Source organism: Hesperophylax consimilis, chromosome 23, assembly GCF_061612785.1.
Source record: "Hesperophylax consimilis isolate HC1 chromosome 23, BYU_Hcon_1.0, whole genome shotgun sequence".
In the NCBI taxonomy this organism is placed as follows: domain Eukaryota; kingdom Metazoa; phylum Arthropoda; class Insecta; order Trichoptera; family Limnephilidae; genus Hesperophylax; species Hesperophylax consimilis.
Window position 1 is genome coordinate 9,948,247 of NC_142858.1, and position 17,191 is coordinate 9,965,437.

General features: G+C 33.1%; 1 protein-coding gene across 1 annotated transcript in view; it reads right to left on the reverse strand.

Moving 5' to 3' along the window:
- Positions 1–17,191, reverse strand: part of LOC149412306 (UDP-N-acetylglucosamine--peptide N-acetylglucosaminyltransferase 110 kDa subunit-like) — a 118,978-nt gene that overhangs the window by 33,831 nt on the left and 67,956 nt on the right. The window lies entirely within an intron of this gene.

A 17,191-nucleotide genomic window follows, 5' to 3' on the forward strand; every position in this document is an offset into this window, starting at 1 on the left:
TTAAATATGTTTAAAGATAAATTGAAGATGTCCACTGACTTGGTATAATTGTTTCACTCCATTAGTATTCTGGGCAAAGAGGAATACAAATGGTAGTTAGTCCCAGAATTTCTGCACTGAAATAAATCCCGACTTTAGTGTTACGTTGTGGAATCCGGTATTGCTATACTATATCATCTATTGCCTGAGATGATGCGATCTTCTGTATTACTAATAAACGATGTCGACAGGAAGATGTCAAACACAGAGACAAACAAGACATTGAAGATTGCGTCATGAGGTTATGTACGTAACATCCAACTACCCGATAGAGATGTATGTCGAGCAAGGTAGAAGCAGTAGAAGCGCAATCGGTCAACTGGGGGTTAACGCATAATAAAAACTAGCTCGGATCCTTGAAAAATCACGGGATATTATCATTGCAGTGTAGGAACAATACTGCTGTGGTAAATAAAATCTCTAGGAAGACGCTGTGTTTTAGTTATCGCGACAGAAAAGATGTGATTTTCTTTAATAAATGCTTATTTGCTTTTCTTCTATTTTAGGTGAAACTGAACACCGACTTTGATAATGAAATATTATTAATGGTTGAAAAAAAAGACCTGATGAATTACTTGAAGAATAACGAGGAAGTTCCGAACTGGATTAAGGACACTAAACACATTTTTGTGGGGCGTTTCTATGTCGTAAGTGAGCACGGAGGTATATTGAGGTGTTGCGTTTCCTGTGCTGAAGACGAAGATGTGGAAGGAAGTTTGACACTTGAAAGCCCGACACTTCACATTCAATTAAAAAAAAGTTCTTGTCACAGCTGACTCTCCGAAGAATGTGGTGCAGTTTATGCTGTCGCAACATTTTTATCATTTGCGAGCACGGCGAGTGTGCTCTGTGTTGAGGACAAATGTTATCCTTAATTCAAATCTTCGGCGTAACATGGGCATTTCTGCGCCACATACTGTTTCATCTCTTTAGAATAAATACACCAACTTAATAAGAAGGAAAAGAAAACGGCAAATGACTTGAGAACCCTTAAGTACCCTTAATTACCCGCAGTTAACCCTTATTAAGTGTTAATATAAATAAAATTAAATTAATAATAAAACAACTTCACAATGTTCTCCTTTGATTTCAATCAACCTTTAACATACATTTATTATTGTACCTTGAACCTTAATAAATGCTCCCAGCATACCAAAATATATTTTATTCACTTGGCAAGAATATAATAATTAAAAATATATTATTCTGGCTTGTCGATTCTTCACTTTCAAATATATTTATTTTATCAGTGAAAAAGTGCGTCGCAAAATTGCATGTTAATTCCAAAGTCATAGTCCTGTATTTATTCACAAGAAAGCCTCAAATCATGACTTATTTTTATTATGAAAAACGCTCTTTTAGCTGCAATAAAAGTAAGTCATAGTACTGTATTTATCACAAGAAAGCCTCATATTATAACTTATTTGTATTGTGAAGAACGCTCTTCTAGCTGCAATAAAAGTAAGTAACACAAAGTCATAGTACTGTATTTATTCACAAGAAAGCCTCATATTATGACTTGAGAACCGTCTTCTGGCCGCAATAAAAGTAAGTAACACTTTAGAATATTTTCGTTTATGGTATTGAAGAGTAAAAAAAAGATTTCTCTAATTGTAAAAAGTAAGTTATTACGAAAGTAGTGTCAGCCGGTGTACGGCGAGTGATCGGATTTTTACCACTGGCCCTGACACATTTTTTTTATAAGAAATGCATTCCCGGGTAACGAATAACCTGAAATAATTTTAAAATCTCCTACTACAACAGAAAGCGGAAAATATTGCTTGTGTCGTGATGGAGGAGCCTAGCCAGCCGAGAAATTGAACACACGGCGACGTCCCAGCCACTGACCGGTGGTAGGACTAAGAAGTTCCAAGTATCGGGAGGATTATTCCAAAGGTTTTGGGTTAAGATGAAGTTAAATTGAAAGTTATTAAAGTTTTTCTTTTATATATAATATAATAATGTTATTCAATTTTATAAAAACAGATTATTTATAAAAAAATGTCGGAAAATACATTATCTCATTCGTGGACGCGTCTGCACACAAGCGTTGAAGAAGTAGAATATAGAAGAAGACGACTGTTGGTTGTAGCAGTATGTGGTGACCAGATCTGGGCACAAATATTTAAATATTTTACAATAATTTTTAAAAAGTAACAAGAAAAGTATTCCCATATGCAGTCATTTTTAGTGCCTCCCGTGGGACGGTCCGTCTGCAAATGAGGACACATTTAAATTTATTTCGTACTGCCGATATGAATTTCTTTTAATTATATAATATATATATTTATTATAAGTTAAGTTTTATAAATACCTATATGTACCATAATTAAAAAAAAATACAAGTTTTCATGTATTGTAAACAATTATTGTTCTCGAATGATAAACTCCTTTATAATACTTTTACCAACAATAAAATTAAAATTTTTGAAAACCCCTGCAATATTTTTTATAATATCTTCAAATTCTGAAAATAGATAAATTGTTGGGAATCTCTACATTTTTTTAGTTCTGTAAATGTATATTTTAGAGAGTCTATCATCTACGATTTTAGAGAGTATTTTAATATTTTATTTTAAATTTATGTCGTTTTACAGTGTCCCAGGGCAAATCACTTTTATTATTGTAGTGCCGTAGTAGTTAGTAGTGTAGGTGTTAATTGAGTTAAGTTGGCCAATAAATTGTCAATAATCTAGTTTAAGGTTAGGTTGGATTCGTTATTAATGATTCAACTGTTGAATGACTTGGAGATTTTAGAAATAATTAAGCAAAAGAGGAATGCTTTTCAATAACAAGGAATCTAGATTGCCAGGATTGGGCGTAGATCAATTATTATTGGTTGAAGTTCCGCCTGGCTGGCAGGGCGCCACTCCTCGTCGGGAAAATGCTTGTCCGTGAAAACCCGAGGCAAGACGTCATCTTTCATAATTTATTTTTGGCTGTGGTAAGCTAAAGTCCTCGTGAACATAATTATATTTAGCGGAATAACGTCGTTGTGACGTCTCAAGAATCAAATGTTTCATGTAATTAGTGGGAAGAAGAGCAGTTATTATGGTGGAAAGAACCTGACTATTCAAATCAGTTCCACCCGGAGTTTTAGCAATAATCATAGTATTTAAGGAAAAAATCCTATTTTTATCTATGTTCTATAATTATTCATTTTTATTTATTACATAGTGACAGCTTGGAATGTTTAATCAGTGTAATCAATGCTTCGGTACATTTCCATTTCGGTACGTTTCCATTATGCGTTCATACATTTCTATTAAAAAAATTTTTAGTAGTTTGCATTTATATTTTTTATTGAGTAATTTATTTTTTTATTTGTAATTTAATAAAGCGAAGCGATAGGAAAACCTTCAATTTATCTAAATCATATTTTTTGGTATCCATAATGTACACCAATTCGTTATAAAGATTAATCAAAATAGTGATTTGGCATTAGGTACGTCCCTGTACGATTATGGTGTATGTATTTTTTAAACACTCTGTACTTACGTACCGAGATGGATTTGGATATGGTTTGAGTTAGAATTGATAAACAAAGTTAAGATCTATTGATACGTCAAAATGTACATAGTATACAAAATAATCGGAAAATTACTAAGACATTATTAAATGATATGTTAACAAATTATAAGATCCTGCTTGGCAGAGTCAATATTAGATCAATTTGCTAAATATACAGAAAAGTGCGACACAGTTAAAAAGCACATTTTATTTACAAAAACACTTTGTATTCAGTTAGATAAAAATGAAAAACAACAATTTCAGTAACCGAAAATGGAAAATAATTCATTTTAATAGTTATTTCGTTAAAATTAAAATCGGTTCTTCACTTGACGGCCATTATTATCGATGTGAAAGTTTTATGGTTAAAATAGGTACTTAGTTTGAGTTTAATTTAAAAAAAATGAATAAAAACTATTTTAATATTTCATTGAAGAAGAGAGAATACTAATAAATCTAAACGAAACATATTTAAATATTATTATGTCAAATAAGACATAAAGAAAAGACGTCACATTGTTCGTTTTTTTAACGATTTAGCTATTAAAATGCTTTGGGCATTCCTAGAGAAAACCTAAATTACGATAACGTACTTTGTTCATTAAATTTAATGAAATTATCTGATCGTAGAATCATTTCCGATTTAACCTGTTTGTATAAAATCATTAATTCATTGTTTGATACCCCTGATTTATTATATAATTTTTTTATGTTTTGTGCCTGCATGCTGTGTGGATCAAGTTCAGTGATATTTTGTCTTTCTATTTATTTTTGTGCAATTGTTTTAAATAGTCGTTTCCTGTACTATTTGCGTGTACGATTTCGTAAATATTTTTTATATATATGTATATAAAAGCTTTAATAGGCGTGAAATAAATAAATATTATTTTCTATGTTCGTTTACTGAAATAGTATAAAAGTATACCAACTGATATACGAGTGTTTTTTAAATAAAACGTGACTTAAAACCGAGTTTTCTGTATAAATATTAAATATCATCAATTTAAACACTCTTGAAAGAAGACCATGGAAAGTTGTTGAGAAGGATTTTTTTGAACAAGTTTAATTCTCAGAATTTTATTGGTACCTATTTGAATTTTTCGATACTTAATACACCTACCTAAAAATTAAAAACAAATGTAAAAAAACAGAAGGAAGTTCATGTTTCAGGTAAATTAATATAAAATTAAGCAGTGGGCAGTGTTATTATGCTGCGAATATTCTATTTTCGAACCGAAGCCCAAGCCGAAACACGAATTACGGGAAAGGAACGAAGCAACCTCAAGGGGCGTTTCGCGCCGTTTGCTGTTGCTTCGTTTCTTTCCCGTAATTAGTGGCTCGGCTCGAGCTTCGGTTCATACGTGCGTACACAGAATTATAATAATAACAGCACGCTGCATGTTTACGAGGTGGCAGATTAATTATCAAAAAAATATGATTTATTGATTAAACATTTTAAAAACATTACTTCTGGTCATTAAAGTGTTAATGAGGGCGTTCAAATTTCCGCATAAGCTTTGTGGCATATATATTTAGCATCACTGAATGGTTAGTTGCCGAGTCGACAAATGCGCCTGGTTCCTACTAGAGTTTCAGCGTAATTGTGCGAGAAATACTCAAAATTGACGTTGAAAGAAATATAATTCTTAAACAGTTTAAAAATGGTGTTATGATTATTCCGTACACGAATTATATGCACTGATTATTCCGCACATGACAATTCGATACATACGTGGAAAACTCCGGAAACAGTAATTTCGCACACAATTAATTAATTAATTAATTATTTTAATTTTTTTTAATTTAATCACAATCAATTAATTAATTTCTAGTCACAGATTTGCGCACATTTTCGAATACGATAATTAGGGGTATTTAACCAACCTCTTGATAGCTTGTCTATAGCATAAAGTTTAGTCCGGATTTATTATTCGGTATCGACACTAGAACCTATTAGTGGCTATATATATATATATATATATATATATATATATATATATATATATATATATATATATATATATATATATATATATATATATATATATATATCGAATAAGTTGGCCGTCTTTTTTTTACCTGTATTTGTTATGATAAACGATAACTTATCTTGATAAAGAGGATGGTGAAATATCCCTATTATCGTATATTTCGGGAGCTACCGTTTTTATTGATCGTATACAATGTATGCGTTCATTATTTTTAGTAACTATTCGTGTCATTTGTTTCGTATCATGTCAATGTATCGTGTCGGATGGAAGTGAATATATACCTAATACCTACAGGTTAAGTCCACAAACCGATTGGTTGGTCCACTATACTTGACAGGTTAACTTATAATGAATTACCTATATTTATTTAATTATTATTTTTATTATCAAAATTTTATATTACTAGAATATTTAAAAAAAAAAGTAGTCACGCTGTGCTGCCACAAGGCAGCTTGTCTGCAGGTTCTACACTTTTTTTTAAAGTTAATAAACATAACATAATATAATCATTTTGTTTGTAAATTTAGTTAAAATTAATTTCACGACAATGTTTATCCGTAATGCACTGGTCTCTTCTTCTGATTGTAGCTGCTTTCTTTATCATGTTTCCAATATTCCTCCCCTGGATTACCTTTTGGGAAAATTTTGTAGATAAGGTATTTCAAATTCAGGCACACTTGGCGAGTCCATTGTTATGAATTTTTGAATTCCTACGAGTGAGTTGCGTAAATTTTGTATCTCGAATACAAATAAACAGTTGGGCGAGTCCATTTTTAAATTGCCCTAGTCAATGAAAACGGCATTGGTGTGAAATAAAATTATAACAAAGTGAAAAATTTTACGACGTCGCGTCGCATGGCGATCCTTTCTCTCTGCATATCTATGCAGAAACGGCGTGAACGTTAGTTACTTATCTCAATGCTAAGAGTGTTGTTCAAATAATCGCAATAAATCGGAATCGTTACATCACTAGTATAAGAAAACTAGTAAAATTGTTATGTTTTGAGGTGTGTTTGCATTCGCCGATAAAATCTCTAATACAGATTTTGTAGAATGTAATAATTGTTTAGAAATTCAAATTTACTGCTCGCCTGTTTACATGATTATGTTATTTGGCGAACGGTAAACTATTATATATTTACATTGAACATTGTTCTCGACTGTTAATTGGTTTTCTCAAGACCAATAAAGGCGCCGTTGATGGACGTAATCACCCTAACATTAACATAGCAATACATTATAATTAAAAGAAGGACTCGATTAAATTTCGAAGAAACAACTTTTAGCCTCGATATAAAATGAATACAATGTTACAATAAAAAGGTGTAAACAAAATATTTGTACATTATCGTATTTCAGCATTAACATGAAACGCCCTATCAACAAATACAATCACAACAAACAAACGTGTGCACACGTCGAGAAGAAAATAAGAGATTGCAGGGAATGTGGTTCGTGGGTACTATCTATCTACATATCGAGTTTCACAGGGATAAATAAAATAAAACGTTCATACGTAGATATTATTATTCCGCAAAGGGATATAAAAAGGGGTCTCCTTTGTTCTTGCGGTAAGGATCTGAGGATGTGTACAACAACTGAATGCTATTTACGTCGTTTTGTTAGAATACCTACAATCTATGATCAATAAACAAAGAAAAAAATATGTTGATAGATATTCGATTCTTAATAATTGGTTAAATACTGACGTGTGTTTAGTAATCTTTAGATTATTTATAAAAAGGGAAAAAAACGTGAAAGTTGAGCAAATGAAGTCTGAAAATGAATTTTAATTTTATGAAAAGTTTAGACGCAATTTACGGCAACCTTTGCTTTTGGGCTGTTCTAGTCAGATTCTATACAATTTCTGAGTGGGACAAATAGAAAAGCGCAAAAATCTTCGAATGGCGTTTTGAAGCTCTTATTTGATGGTCGATGAGCAGTGAAGAATCTCGCTCCAGTTGTCAACGAATTTCCTCATCGCAGATTGCAAACAAGACTGCTATTTCAGAACTCCGGTTTCCACAACTTTCCGGCGACGATGTTCAGACCAAAATACCGCCGTTTCGAAACACCATCAGAATGGTGGATGGAAGGTGAATCTCATTTGAAACTGTCACGCATTAAGATGCCGGGAAGTTAAATACTCCACTCTGAGATTGCATCATTTCCGGACTATATCACTCGTCGACGCAGGCCGATGAATTTTCTTTGATCGTACACTGCCTGATGTAGATACTCGCACATATTATAAAGATATTATTATTCGGATAAGTTGTTAAGATGAATTACTAGCATGTAAGACATTATCATGATAATTGAGAAGGGCGTAGTACCAACCACTAAGCTTTGATATACTCGACACACAAGTTTCTTGAAGTCCAAGTCACTATAGTGTTTGAGGGAAGTTTCGGCGATATCACAAAAATACATTCGCATTGCTGTGGCTGTATCAGTAAAGATAGCACTATGGGTTGCAGTAGGTGTGTCACTCTTGTGAAGATATAATTTACAAAACAATTAAATAAACCAACGAACCAGCCGAACACTTACTTGGGTCCTAAATAATACATTATATTAGAGATGCAAAATGACGATCAATAACGTTAGCACGCGTTGCAGCGGCGATTTCGCGACAACCTAATCACCAGCCAAAGGCTATGTTGCATTATACGACGAAACACACAATACCTGACGTCACGGGAGTCTATAATGCAGGAAGGTCGAATGCCCAATCAAACGGCCAAGAGCAACGGAACAATAACATCGTCACGATCGAACTAAGATGAAAGGAATTATTTGGCGCAGAGTTGCGGCAGCATTATCGACAAATCAGTAACACACATTGCATTTGTGTTAAGCACTCCCATTGCACTTCGGGCAGACAACCTGACCCCGGGAAAACTTACACCGACCCGAAATAACCCTGTTCTATTCAGTGGTTGCTTGGGGGAATAATGTACTTATTCCCTCCAAGAGTGCTTCAGTCAACTGAAGTCGGAATCTTAACAACGTAATTGAACTATGCGTATAAGAAAATACAGTGGATTTTCCCCAACAGGCCAAAAATGGATTTTTCCGAGGGGTATATTCTAATTAATTCTGATTATAAATTATTAAAATCTTTTAGACTGAATACCTCGGGAAGTTACCAATTCATCTGATACCACTTACCAAAAGCTGGTGCTTACAGCTAATGTTTAAAAACGTTTTACAATGTTTTCAAACCGTTTTACGTATGTTTTAATGGCAAGGTACTGTCTTTATTAATCGTAAAAATAAATAACTTATATTCTGAGTGAATCCGTCTAAAATATTGATATTAAATATCCGTCAGAATTAATTAAATGTGAGTCTCGAACAAACCCTCGTTAAATGCGGTGTGCTTCCTCTTTAATTACAATAGTTGACCGCGAATTCAAATTGGCAGAGAAAAATGAGAAATGAAAGAGTGCAAGGTTGATAAATTTGAAAATTTATTATAGCCGTTATCCCTAGATTTATATTATTTTTTTGAATATTTTGATTCAGAAAGAAAACTAATTTTATTTGGTAGCTACAGCGCCAGCGCTCGTAAAATTCAAAGTGGTAATTTTGTTAGATGCATGCCAAACTATTTTATTGCTTATTAAATAGTTTATGGCAATTCTGACAGTAGCCACATGTTAGACACATTCCAGATATCGTGCTTTCTATTTTCGATCACCGCACATCACCCAAAAATATTTAATATATTTTTAAAACATACACCAATAAAAATGGAAATATGCCTAGGTTGCGTGCGGTGACACAGATTATTGGTTTGTAGATACCTACATTTGTACATACCTACATTTGTAGCACGACGGATTCAGTGATACGTACTCAGCAACAGCAGCTGTCGAAATGCTAAAATTTATCAAAATATTTAAACACTATATAAAACTGGAGAGAAATTACCTGTCGCACGCCGGATTCAGTGACATTTATGTACTCTGAAAAAGCAGCTGTCGAAATGTAAAAAAGTACCAAAATATGAAAGCACTGTCTAAATAATACACATATATATGTATGTGTGTGTGTGTACTGTGTGGGGTTGTGGAGGGTCTTTTTAGGGAAAGAAAGGATAACAAGCTCTGGAAAAATATATGAGGAGGAGGTAGAAATCTCAAAAAGGGTCAGTGTGTGCATCCAATACAACCTTCCCACTGCGGTGCAGTTGGAGAACAAGGCCTGGCTAAACCACACCCCATGAACCTGACACCCCTGCTAAGTCACCAAACACAGCGAACCATTTGTGGTGACCTATCGCAGGTGTTGATTATCCGATAGCCTTAAAAAAAGTGCGAAAATTTACCTAAATATGAACACTGTCTAGAAAGGGTGTTAAATGACCCGCCGCCTGCCGGATCCAGTAATGGTAACATTCAATTCGGGCCAATGGTTATAGCGTTCGACGCGCATCCAATTTTAATCATCCTAACCTCTACGATCTCATATTATCCATGTTTAAACAAAAAAGGAGTTCGATTCGAATAAAACCTGTGACAGACCACGCTATATTCTCGTAGCTTAGCCTATTTCAGCATTTAGCCTAATCTGTCAGCCCCGTTAGGCGTGAATTGTATCGACTTTTCAAGACAACACTTTATAAAACTGTATAAGTAATTCTCGTAGCTTGGCCTATTTCAGCATTTAGCCTAATCTGTCAGTCCCGTTAGGCGTGAATTGTATCGACCTTTCAAGACAACACGTTATAAAACTATATAAGTAATTCTCGTAGCTTGGCCTATTTCATGCATCAGTTGCAACAATAATTATTAATTATTATTAAAATGCGCCAATCCAAGGATAGTAGGTACCTGTGCCCTTAGATGTACCAGTCGCGCCATATCTACTGTCTGAAAATAGATCACAAAAATAGTTAGAATTCTCTCAGTGAATGAGCGAATAAAATCCATAAAACTGAGACGAGCGTCTAGAATCAGCAATAACTCTCCTTGTAGTCTATAAATTGAATGGAACTTTTACTCTTCCATACATTTTCCACAGCAGGAACTTTTTTTCCCATTTTTTTTTACAAAGGCGATTAGTTTTACTATATAACATATTAAAAAAAAGCAATTTTGGAAATTTAATCAAGATATCTAAATAACGACGGTTTAGTAAGGGGCCGTTCAAGTATTACGTAAGCAGATTTATTACAATTATTTACCCCCTCTTCCCCCTTGTCACCAAAAGTAAGCAAAGCTCTTACCCCCCCCCCCTCTCACCCATGCTTACGTAAAAATTGGTACCTATATGCATTTTTCTATTAATGTATTCTGTTTTTTTTTATTGATTCATAAGCAGCACTTATAAAAGTGAGTAGCGCGCGGTAATTCCCCCATTCGCTTCTAAGCGAGTACCTAAACGTATTAAATATTTGTGGGAATCCCCGAATATGTATATAAACATAGACATTGTGTGGGTTGCCAATGTGTAAAAAAAAATAACTACTGCTGAGCAGTGCTGACGTAATCACTATCTCGACCCCCCCACCCCCCCATGTCATCAAAAATAAGCAAAGCAAAGACCCCCCTGCCCCCCTATAGTGCTTACATAATACTTGAACGGCCCCTAAAATATAGACACTTTTTTATTCGTACGTTCTTGTGTTTATTTTACTGATGGCTAATTTATAAAATAAGTAAGGCATTTTTAACTGAAAATGTCAAAAACATCCATTTATAATTAAATAATCTCTAAGATAAAAATCATTAGCAATATCAGGCCCATATACGAGTACCTACATAAATATATAATTCATAAGATCTTCATCTTAATCTTGATGTATTGGCCCATATAATATATCAGATCTTGAAAATGTTGAAAAACGTTAAATCTAAAAAACCACATTCTGTTATAATAGTAATAATAATATCTCAACCTAGGAGCATTTAAAATAGTTATAAAAATCAAAACTTATCTGGAAATATGATAAAGTAAACTTTAATTTTATTTTTATTATTCTTCATTAGTTTAAAGAGGTATAGTTATAATTTATAAATATTACAAAGTTTTTTATATCTAAAACAGTATCGCAACACACCTTTTTTTAGCAAACGCTCGTGTTAAAAAGGTGAAGAAACGTAATTAATTACTATTTTAACTATATTTTCATTTTAAACAAAGAAAAAAATAAAATTTACAAACAATTGTTGTGAAAAATTAATAGAAAAAGGGAAGAGAGAAAAAAGAAGAGAGAAGAAAGCAGAAAAAAGGATATCTAATATTATTTTCGAGAATTATGAAATTATTTTAAAAGTGTAATAATTGAAGAAATACTACTGAATTATATTTTTAATGGTGTTTTTGAATTAAACGTAATTTTTTTGTAATCTTAAATCTGAAGATAATTGGTTAAACCATTTCACTCTACTATATTTATAAAATTGTTGAGCTGTTGTGGTGTTCCAGCACGGGGTGGTTTTAGAACCATGCACATTTGGTATGTTGCTGTTCGAAAAAAGTGTTTAGTTTTCGTTGTTGAAATAATTTTGTGCAATCTTTTAGAATTTGTAAAAGTGATGTTTTTTTATAAATAATTAGCAGAGGAGGGACTTTAAATTCTTTAAATAATCTGATGGTGGGGTAATCATTTGTCTTATTTAAAATTATTTTTATTAATATTCTCTGGATGATTTCTAAGGGCAAGAGAGCTTTCTAAAGGCTTTCTTCTTTCTAAAGGCAATAGGCTTTAATTCGCCTTTGAAATTAGATACCTACTTATTTTCAAATATGATCTTTGACATCGAATTTGAAATCAAACAACATTGATTTGAAAAGTTCAGTGTTTTTTTTTATGGCTTTACACCGAGTTTAGTGACGACTAGCGGAAATCGCTACCCAGAGTTTTTTTGAAATTAAATGTAGAAAGTAATTTTCCTCTTATTTTGAACTTCAGTGTTCAAAATATCACAAAAAAGTATCAAAATTCTGCTTTTGGGGGGGAAAGGGGTGGTTATTGAAGTCTCAAGTAGACAGTCACCTTTATCTTGTTTGAAGGTCAAGTGTTCAAAATTTCATCAATCTTGGAATAAAACTATAGATTTTGATTTAAAAAAAAAAACAAAGCCACACCACTCGCCACAGAAACGCTTCTATATATTTAGATAGATTTAAAAAAGTAATGTCACATCAAAAGTAAAATATATTACAATGTAATAATAATTTTAAATAAGATATATCCACCGAGCTTGTGAGCGTTTATATATTATCGTTATTTATTTAGACAGATAAATAGATTAAACGATCTCGAAAGCTCGATAAATAAATCTACATAACTCGCAACTCCGCCTGCGCTTTTTTTAGTTGTCGATTTTTTGTTTCTAGAGATTTGCTATTTGTCCATGCCTCAAGAGATGTCAGATTCATGTCCGAGCAGGAAAACATTAAATTTGTTCAGGGGGTTGAAAAATTCCAGTGTTTAATTTAATTTCAGTTGACCCGTGAGCAGATGGACTGACCGTTTCCATATCGGCCATATGTGTTTGTGTTGGCAGGACTTTCCCCGGTTTCCATGTCCATTAACGTAAAAGTTATTTCTCCGGAAAACCGTAAGTTCAATCGAAGGTAATTATTTCCATAACCGCCGCACTTTTATAAATGAACTACACATTTTACCACCTCTCCCGCGTAAATAATTGTTTCTTGTAGTAATTAAGTTGAACGAAGTGTAATTTTAGTAATCTGTGCCTAAAAATTGCGGCGGTTAGGTTAATATCTAATAGCTAATATATAATTATCGTCATATACGTACGAAAAGTTACTTGATTGATTTTTGGGGTATTATTCCGCGTTAGACTTTCTGCATCTTAAGCCAACGTTTTAGACAATCTTGTAATGTCCAGCATTAGGATATACGTCTGTAGAAGTTATACCTTATTGTCTGTGTTAATCCTCGTGACGAGCTCCTTACCCCAAGAGGAAACTTTCTCAAGGAAACCGTCCATTCTCTGCTTTAAAGCCCTCCGAGCCGTTGAGTATGTGTGCCCTTTGGGAGCTTGACAACTAGTGGTCATAGGACATAGACTGTACTGACATTCGAGTAATGACGAATTGGTCATTGTTGTATAACAAAATTAAAGTCGAAAACAGAACCAATCCTTGTGGGACACCTGCATTTAGAACGTGAGGAAGAGGTGAAAACTTAATTTTTTTTTGTATGTTTTTATTTAGTTATAAAAAAATAACATTTTTATAAATAGTATAAATCTTTTAACTTATTTCTATTACATTAATATATCTATCATTATATATTATATAAAAGCTGTTTGTTTCTTACAAAATAAATAAATAAATTAAGGACACTTTACAATACACCTAAAACTTATTCTTCATCGTATTTAGGCATAACCCACGAAAAGCAGCATGGCTTTTAGCTTCTTTAAAATCTGTCGGTAATTCTTTAAAAATTAATTAAATAATAATAATAATAATAATTGGATGACTTGTATAGCGCCGTTTTTGTGCAAAATCACCTCAAGGGCGCTGTACTATCCCTCAAGTAATTCATTTAAACATGTATGCAAGGAGGTCTGCAAAAACAAAGTATCCTCTTGATTTTTGTCTACAAACTCTGCTGGACCATCTCTAAAAAATCTCTAAACATTTTGAGAATGTAAACTCGGCCATCCCAATAAATCGGCAATTGCCTAAAATTTATTAGAAACTGGCCATACTTTTGATTTGTGACTAAAATGCTGAGAAGACCCAAAACGCATCAAGCCGGTCTATTTATGGAGGTAATTTAACTTCATAAAACCCTATAACTATTAATGCGGTTGACATAGCTAAACTTAGTACTTTGTAGTATATGGTATTACACGGTTATTACAAACTATAGAACTAAGTGCCAAAACCCACATAGAGAGGATTAACGCAGGCAACACGGTATTCCATCTATACACGTACTGTTCATCACAATCTACACATCTGCCCTGAAGATGGACATTGAAAGCCTGTCTGAAACTTCGGCCAAGGAAGGAGGAAGCGAAACACTGCATATAACCCTGTATTAGCCTAAATTAGTTTTGAGTATGGCGCTCTCTGGACTTCTGTGACATACAAGGCACTGCTTCATTGAAAGTTTCATGAGTCTTACTAGTCCAAGGACAGGTTTCGCAGAAATTCAAATGTTTCAAAAATTCAGAAACATTATCATCAAATGGTCATTGAGTGCCATTTTGTGTTTTTGACAGTTGAAGGTCGTTACGGGCTGGTATTGGATTGAATCACTGATACCATATAGAGAATTGAGTTTTTATATGGACAAAACTATTTATTCATATTCATATTCCGTATATACAGGCGCAAACTGAAAAATCGTTATCATAAAGCAAAACTTGTAAAAAGTTTATTTTAATAAAAATTTTATTAACACCATCTACGAACACGTAGAATATAATGATCGTCGCGTTGAACCTTAAGAGGAAATTTTGGTTTTGATTTATTAAATAAGAGAAAATTAGAAATCCCGCTTTTTTGGATCTCCATCTTTCTTCTGGACGGTAGGTACCATAATATTGATTATTCAATTTGACAGTTTGCAGTAGCAACCACGATAATGCGAAATCTGGAGGGATAGCCGTCACTGGTCGCTATCCTAATTGCAATTAGAGTATTTTTTGATCTATGCATTCAACATTCTGTAATTATGGAATATCAAATAATGAATATATTCACTGGAAATAGCATTGACGTGTACACAAACAAAAAATAATGAATAACAATCATAATAATTTTAGGGAATCCCAACATTAGCGAATTCCAACTGTTGGATATTGGGACTCTTATTATTAGTGGTGACCGGGTATCTCTGACAGTTCAACACACCTACAAAAAGTGATATAAAGTCATGAAAAGTGATGAAACAAAAACTAGGTTTAATAGTTACCTTTGTAACCTTTTTAGTGATGAAACAAAAACTAGGTTTAATAGTTACCTATGTAACCTTTTTAACCTAGTTTTCTTTCATCACTTTTCATGACTTTATATCACTTTTGGTAGGTGTATTGAATTAATGACTCTATATCACTTTTGGTAGGTGTATTGAATTAATGACTCTATATCACTTTTTAAAGGTGTGTTGAATTTTCATTTTGATGAAATATCATGGAACCATTTGGTAGTGCATTTTGTCTGGTCCAGGAAGGATTTGGGTAGAAAAATGTGCTGATTGAGCTGCTTTTAACCTCAATGAAAACCGAAGGAAAATCAGCGGTGAGCACTGCTTTTGTTGAAGCCGGATATAATTTTGATCTCTGACTCCGAATCACTAGTTCTTCCAAAACATTGTCTAGGTACAGTCATCGATAGATATTGTATTTATCTGACTACACAAGAATATGCTGAATTTCATTTTCAAGATGCGTGCCAAGTTTAGAAGACAGTTAAATAGTCATTATGCATTGGTTAAGACAAACTTCAATATCGATAATTCCTGAAATGTTCAAGATATGTATATGTACTTAGGTTTTGATCTAGGATAAAATAAATATTATGATTTGCCAAGCTTCCTTTGTACCAAAAGCAAACGTTATTTAACCGCTTCTGTGCCAAGAGCGAGTTAACTCGCATTCTTGTCCGTGCCCAGCAGGCCAGCCATAGAAAAAGAGCGAGTTAACTCGCTCTTTTTTGAGCCTCTGTATCATACATATGTCCCGTTTTTTTTTAAATATGTTTATCTAAGTGAAGGGAAGCAAAAACGTCGAATATTGAATAAATTTGGTAAGTCATTTAAATATCCTTTCAAGGTGTAATGTTTTTAATTTTTAAAAATAAGATTTAAAATAAGATTTATTTTGATTAAAAATTCACGGCCTGCTGTGCACAGCTACACTTCTACCTACTGGCATTTAAAAGGTTAAGATATGTTGATATTACGTAAAAATTAACGTACTGCAGCAAGTCAATAACTTGGCGCCGCTTGGATGGGATATATGTATACGGTGCATAAATTTACTTATCTCAGATTCCATATTAGTGACTGCAAAGATACACAAGAAGAGATAGAAGAGAAAACGATTCCAAAAAGATACAAAATGAACAAAGGAGAAAAAGTAACACAATTTGAAGTAATCAAACATCAAGAAAAACAACAGCGAGTCATTGTCTCTAAAAGAGTTGCAGTGGATCTTCGAATTTGTCATTACAAACCCTAGGAATAATAAGGTAATAATACAAACAATTGTAATAACAAGGTTCCATCTGACACAGCAATTTCATGCGATAATGAGCACTCGAGAAAGCTACTTCAGATCTCATTATCCCATAACATGTTTCTCTCGCCTCTGTAAGTGAAATTAACGATCTCGGCATTATTTTCGATTCAAAATTTAACTTTCTTTCACATGTAGAAACAGTCACCAACAAAGGATTAAAAATGCTTGGCTTCATTCTCCGAAATGGCAGAGACTTTAAAAATATTTCAACACTAAAAATCTTATATTCCTCACTTGTTCGAAGTCAAATCGAATATAATTCTCCTATTTGGTGTCCTTACTTTAAAATCCACTCCGATTCTATTGAAAAAATTCAGCATAAATTCCTAAGATACATTAACTATAAACTCGGTCTACCTATAGAATCAATAAATTACAATCACTTGATGAAAGAATTAAACTTACTTA